The sequence below is a fragment of the Pseudorasbora parva genome, chromosome 8, assembly GCF_024679245.1.
Source record: "Pseudorasbora parva isolate DD20220531a chromosome 8, ASM2467924v1, whole genome shotgun sequence".
Lineage (NCBI taxonomy): Eukaryota > Metazoa > Chordata > Actinopteri > Cypriniformes > Gobionidae > Pseudorasbora > Pseudorasbora parva.
Genome location: NC_090179.1, coordinates 24858447 through 24866113, shown reverse-complemented (window position 1 = coordinate 24866113; position 7667 = coordinate 24858447).

The window sequence follows — 7667 nt, the reverse complement described above, 5'->3', positions numbered from 1 at the left end:
TCTTGTTCTCTTGGTTCTCTTTCTTTTGAATGGGTTTACTGTGTAATTTGACTTCAATTTACAAATTTGTAAATTGATTTTTTTTTTAAATGTTTTAGAAAGGAAAATTCCGGTATACAAGTTAAGCTTAATCATCTGGATCGGTGACCAGTAATGTTGATTACCCAAAATTACTTTAGGTTTGTTCTCCTTTAAGAAAAAAGAAAGAAAAAAACATTACAGTAAGCACTTATGGAAGTGAATAGGGGCAGTCGGTAAACGTATATATGAAAACGTGAAAATTATTTTATTTGTAATAAAATCACTTGCTAAAAAATTCTGTTTATGGTCCATTTAAACAACTCGCTGTACCCTTGAAAGAGGGACCCAATTATTGATGGGCCATTCCACCGAATGGGTGGCATTTGCTTGTTGTAACTCTTCAAAATTAAACTTTATTTTATTTATTTATATTTTTCAACACTGAATCTAAGGTCAATCTCATGACTTTATTTCAATTTTTTGCATGTTTTCTGAGTCATGTTACTGAAACCCATGTGCCGTTAAAAAGGCATATTTCAAAACATGTCAATTGAATTGCCCTTAAGAAAGTGTTTGTTTTAAAGGAATGATTTGTTAACAGTTCAAATAACGTGTGAAAAAAAGGAAGATTTTTTTTCTTTTAATTTTAAAAAAGACCAAAGTCTCAAGGTTTTTTTTTTAGTTTTTTTTTTAGATAATATAATTTATTTTTTAAAAATTGAAAAATTATGGACCAAAAAAAGAGAAGAAGAAAAAAGACAGTGGTTTAACATATTTTTTAAGGTAAAAAGTAAAATGTAGTAACAGGAATGTGTGTCTATATATATATATATATATATATATATATATATATATATATATATATATATATATATATATATATATATATATATATATATATATATATATATATATATATATGAGAGGGAGAGAGAGAGAGATACATGGCCATGTGTCCTTGTGTGTACATGAGATTTCTGGGGATAGCAAAGGAGGTGGAAGGAGAGATGGGGGAAAGAGTGAAAAGGGGAAATACTGAAGGTTGCGGGTGTGTTTCACTGAATTCACTCCTTCACTTGCCTTGGGTGGGTGTTTCTGACACCTGCAAAATATGGTTCTCTCCATTTTCTACAAAATATAGGAAAGACAAGGACAACAAGTTTAAGTCACTTTGTGGTGTACTGGCTCCCATATGGTATTCACATTGTAAAACTAATCCTAAATGTCATTTCAAATGTAAAACATGATACTAAATCAACAAACCATTGTACTACTCACTCCTTTTACTTTTACTCAGTCCTGTTATATGTGTAACAGAATTTAGTTTTAAGCAAATAATTAAATACATGACATCTGGCACATGCTATAGCATTAATAGCATAGCAAGTTATTTGCCAAAATGTAATATTAAAAACTAATTAATTAACAGGACAGTACATTTAAATTGACCTTTTCAGTCATAGTTACAATTCATCAAATACGTATCAGAGAGGACTTCACATGTCCTTCACAAAGTCCAGATGATGCAACTTCCTGTTGAAAATGTGTCTTGTAATGTTGCAAGTTTTTTAGAGGGGACAATGTGAAGAACTGACATCTAACTAAAAAGAACCGAGTGACCTGGGGACACGACTAAAATGTGTTTAATATAACATGCATTTCATATGAGTGAAAAATATATTTAAAACATAGATGGGATATGGAGTCTTTAGATTTTATTTCATGGTTAAGTTTATAGAGTGGGAACATGTAAAAAAAAAAAATATATTTTGTAGTGTTCTCTTTAGTTTTATTTTTTTTTTATTTTTTTTTGTAAAATATTAAATTTGAACCTCCTGGTCCTGGGTGCCACTGTCCTTGTATGAGGACATAATATTTCAGTGAATTTAGGGACACCATACATCAGGCTTTCAGGTCTTCTCAGAGATACCATTTGTTTTGAGGTTTCACCAGGACAAGAAGTTCTTTAAAAATGACTGAATAATCAACATTTTTGCACACTTAAATAAATATAATATTTTGTAATTATCATTTAAATCTGGCTAATTTTCAAATTGTTATAAATCAACATCTCAGGAAAATGTTATGGGGGTTCTAATCAAAATATGACTTTTATGCAAATTAGATTCTGTGTATACATTGCATTAAATGGAAAAACCCATATAACCATTGTATAGTTGAGAATAATCTTTGAAAAATGGTACAAGAAAATCCTGAAAATTGATTGGTGAGTGAAAAAACAAATCCCATTGTTTTTGCCTATATACCTGTAATTTTATTTTTTCCTGGTGTCCACTTTAAAGGGTTACTTCAGCGATTAGCATATGGCTTTGTATCAGTAGAAACCCTGGAGTATATTCAAATTATTGTGCTTTCCCCCCTCATATCTCCCTGAGACAAGAGATTTATGCATTTTATTTCTAGAAAAATTCCTCCTATGATGCAAATTGACGATTTTTGCATCATAGGAGGAATGTTTGCCCAAAGGCTAAAGACTACAGCCAGCAGAGGGAGCCATTTCCGCATGTTTTGAACTCGCGCATGGGGGATGGGAGATTACACACAGCTTGCAGGGAGAGCTCAGCTGGCAGGCACTCATTTAAACGGAGCTATGGTGTTCAATGTAAGTCTTTTAACTTCTCAAATTAATTTCTATGAAAGTTAAGCTTGTAAAGGCATGAACTGAAACGCGCCAGACTGAACTCGCGTTGTGAATGTATGCCGCGAGTGTAGTCGCGATTACCTCAGCTCTCATCACTCGTGCAGTTAGTGCTCAGTGCTGTGATACTCGTGCGGTGACTCACTCATTATATTGAACAGACACGTTCAGTTTTTAATTGTAGTGTCTTCTCTAACTCAGTCACTGTAATCAAGTTGGTGGCGTTGCGGAATGGCACAGGGCAGCGAAGCATTCTGGGAATTGTAGTCTTTCATCCCCATGGGACAAAAATACATTTTCTGTCTTTGCTCAGTCTAGAAAGCACCAAATTCAAAAATAATTTCACATTTCTACTGCATTGATGACCCAGTTCAAATACAGATTCATCTTCCCAGCGCTGAAGTACCCCTTTAAGGACATAGCATAACATATGGACAAAAAAAAAATACATTTTTTTTTATGTCAAATATGACATGGAAAAAAAACACTAAATTCAAAAGACTTTGTTTTCCTGGGATTTGGGAGGTTACTTTTGCATTGAGATTAATGTGCCGCACTAGCCTGGATGCCAGCCGAACTTAGCCCCGCCCAGAAATTTGTTAAGTCGGGCAGTTTGGTCTGGCCTCGATCCATAGAGGAGTAATTATCCCTGAACAGAAACTTGTTCGGACCAATGAAATCATCAGGGCGGGCTTTAGACGATGACTGACAGATGATAAACAGCAACATAATCATGCACGTCATCAAAGGGGCTTGGATTATATTTGTTCAAATCTTAAACGGAGAGCTTGTTTGTATATGCATTCACCTTCACAATTTCTCTCAGAAATGATGATCATGTTGGGTAAGTACTCATCATTATGCTGTGCTGCCAATGCCAACTGATTAATCGTAACTTGTAACCTACTGAAGTAGCTCGGAAATAATATTCCTCAAACCATTTGCATACCGGCTCCTTGGATCTACAGCGGCACACCCCACTTTCTACTTCCGTCTACATCTTTATAACCCTGGCTTACTGTTATTATAGCATTATAAACAGGAAAGACGGAACCCGTGTTTTCCCAGGGAAGTCCCCTCACCCATCTGGCGTCTCTAAAATGGCACTGGTGTAAAGGTGAGTCAAGAGAAGAGAATGCTGGAGGTTGAGCTGTTTATAAGGACACCAGGTTGAGAACTAAGGAAAACATTGGTGGACATTTGAATCTGCTATTTGTTATGTCTTCACATTTTGATTTAGCTATTGTTTTACGCACTCGTGAATTTTAGAAACAATATCATTTTAGCTATTGCCTCGAGTTCAATGTTATTGGCGTTGTTTATGGGGATTGAGGAATACTCCACCACCACCTTAGCAGGGATTTAAGAAGTGCACCTCTAGATGTCGCTGTTGTCCACCATAAAGTGCAAGATAAGCACATAAGCCACCATCAAGAGTGAGAAGAGTACTACAAGATGATTAATGGAAGACAAATAGGCTTACGTACAGAAATCCCTTTAAGCCTATGCAAAAACATTCAGCCATATATTCAAATTGAAATAATTATTTTCCTGCAATCTTTTTTTATATATATTCAATGGGCTTGTATAAACAAACCAAACTATTATAAACATAATCTCTTAAATTATATTATATGATAACTATGTTAAATTAATATTATTTCATAGTATTACCTCTGTCATTGGCATAGTATTACTACTGTCAGAGTAAGTACTCTTAAAATAAATAAAAAACTGTGAATAGTGTTGCTTTGTCACATTTGAAGGGAATTTGTGTATTATGACAAATTAATACAGAGAATCAGAGCAAACATTGTGGTGTAGATTCAACACAACAAAATGTATTATCAGCATTAAAAATGTACATTAAATTGAGTTTTTGCCCACTATATGTATGCATAGGCATCAAATATGCAGAACAAAGATATCTGTGTAGAAAAAAGACCAGCATGATCTTGATTCTAATGCCTATAGGGAAAATCCACAACGAAATACATTAATGATGAATGTATGAAGCCCCCAGGGGTTCTGACGTGTTCCAGCATCTCCTGTGAAGATCTTCGGATGATAAAAGTAGAACATAACACTTAGGTGTTTCTTCTAAAAATACCATTAGATATCACACACTTGCATCAAAACAGCACTGCATATTTAGACTGTGATTGACGCATCTAATAAAAGCAAAGCATGCTTCCTTCCTCCAAAGTGATAGAATTGTCACAAACGGCAGTGATTTCAGTCTCCTCCCCCCGCCCCCCGTCAGAAATATGCCCAAGACAGGAGGGTAAAAATAGACAGCAGAAAGATTCCTAGTGCTTTAAATAGAGCTGACTCTCTGAGTATGAGGTCAGTGTAACTGAATTTCTTTGTAGGCTCTATTCTATGCTTCTGTGACCAAAGCCAAGCACATACTGCTCTCTTTCTCTCTCTGACTCAGGCTGATCAACAATGCTTCAGTCTCTCACCAGTGTAACACTCACAGCCTATGTACACAGTAGCTACCCAGCAGATGTGTGGCGAGAACGCAGCGTTTCGCTCTGAAATGAGGCCTGGAGGCTTCTGTGACTGTAGCTGCATGAACGGTGACATTTTTTCATTATACAACCTGATTTTGCAATTAAAACTTGTACCTAGAGTATTGGATTCATTAAATCCAATCATGAATAATTTACATGCATATAATAAAAACATTTAAAAAATCAATTACATTCTTCCATGACATTCCTCATGTGGTCTATTCATCATTTCTTAGAACCATGTATGAATTATGTTCTTTTGTTCCGCTCTGTAATCCTTACTACATGCTATGTTTGAATAGCTTACATGTGCAATAGTTGGTCAAAAGAACATGTACACGCCATAAAACAAGAAACTGGGTCCCCGACTTCAGTGCCTGACCTCAGTGGGATGGGATCAAATCCCAGCTGCCGCTTCAACTTCTTGCGAAAATCTGTCCCATGAGAATGGTGGGTGTTATAGCAGAAAATGGATGACCAACTTCTTATTAACACCACTGGTTTTTTAATTAAATGTTCAACAAGCTCATTGAGGAGTTGTGTTTGGGTGTCCTCTTACTTTTGCACTGTTACTGGTAATGTTGTGTAGCTCATTAAATCCAATATAATGGATATATTGGCTAGCCATTTATTTATTAACATTTCTTTCCCAAAATCTTAATAACGGCGGTTTGTCAAATGACTTAGTCAAGCACATTTGGAAACAAAAAAGGTTCTGGTTCTTCTTCAGAATCAGAGCTAGCTTTGGTGTGACATATTCAAGTGGTTCTTTGCCGTGTATGGTTGTGCTTTCAAACCTGAACCGAAGAGTGCATTATTTGGCTATTCTGTTTCCTTAATGGACCATAATGTAAGTGTACAAAGTGCCACCAATGGAATAATTATTGTTAAGGAAGTCGAATACTGTTCTTTAGTTTAAGACCTTGTTGACATATCTCACTGGTATATTGTACATGGAGAGAATCCATTATGGAGTTATGTAACCTTGATCAATTTTATAGTATATGGCAACCATTGCTGGAACATCTTTCCCAGTCTAATGGAAACTCCGAATGGGAATGTAGTGCATATTATGCTGCCTGCTCTCTATTTCACCAGTTCACACTTACAAATAATCAGGTAATATGCATATTTAGTGTGCTGTCTGAGAAGAGGTCTCCGATCTCAGTATTTAGACCCGAACCCAAAGTACCCAAACCAGGTGAGTGTGAGGAGGGTGGTGGAGGGATGCTGAAGGGATCGACTGTGTGTGTAGCTTTACAGCTCTGAAAAAAATGTCCACTGTAATTTTTCTTAAATCAGCATCTCTACAAGTATGGAAGCCATACAATTCCAGTGTCTGTTAAATTCCAACACAGGCACACCTCATTCTACTGAATGAGGTGCTGATTAGGTGATCACCTGAACCAAATCTTATTTAATTAGGAAAAGTATTTAAAAAAAAACACTTCTGTGGTCATCACTATCCTCTTGTAGTAGGGTCAGCTGGATGGCAACAGTGCTAGAAGTATCTCAAACGTAATTGGAATCAAAAAATAACTATTGACCATGCCAAAAAAGTTGAAAAGGAAAGTTTTAACTGAGGAAAAGAAAGGGTTCAATTCTGGCTTTACTGGCAGAGGGATACAGTGAATGTCGGTTTGCTTCCATCCTGAAAATTTCAAAGACGGCGGTTCATAAGAACAAGGTCAAGCAGCAGACATTGGGAACAACAAAGCTACAGACCAGCAGAGGGCAAAAATGACTCTCCACTGACCGGAATGACCGCCAACTCATTTAAATGTCACTCAACAACCGTAGGATGACATCAAGTGACATACAAAAAGAATGGCAAGAGGCAGCTGGAGTGAAGTGCAAGGCGAGGACGGTTCGAAACAGGCTCCTAGGGGGAGGGCTGAAGTCGTGCAAAGCTAGAAAAAAGCCCTTCATCAATGAGAAGCATAGAAGCTCTGAGGACTGAAGTAAGGTCATCTCTGATGAGTCCAATTTTCATCTTTGTCCAACACCTGGTCGTCTAATGGTTAGACGGAGGCCTGGAGACGCCTACAAGCCAAAGTGTCTCGCACCCACTGTGAAATTGGTTTGGAGGATCAGTGATGATCTGGGGGTGCTTCAGCAAGACTGGAATCGCGCAGATTTGTCTTTGTGAAGGACGCATGAATCAAACCATGAACAAGGTTGTCCTGAAACTAAACTTGGTACCTTCTGCTCTGATAATGTTCCCCAACTCTGAGGACTGCTTTTTCCAGCAGGACAATCCTCCATGCCACACAGCCAGGTCAATCAAGGTGTGGATGGAGGATCACCAGATCAAGACCCTGTCATGGCCTCAAAACGATGTAGTATACATGCCAGGCCAGTCACAGAAATAAACTAAAAACGGAAAAGAAGAGTTGTGGCTAGAAGGGGTAAAGCCATAGGGGTAAAGCAGTGGTAGGAAATGAGGCAAAATCTCACGATAAAATAACAAT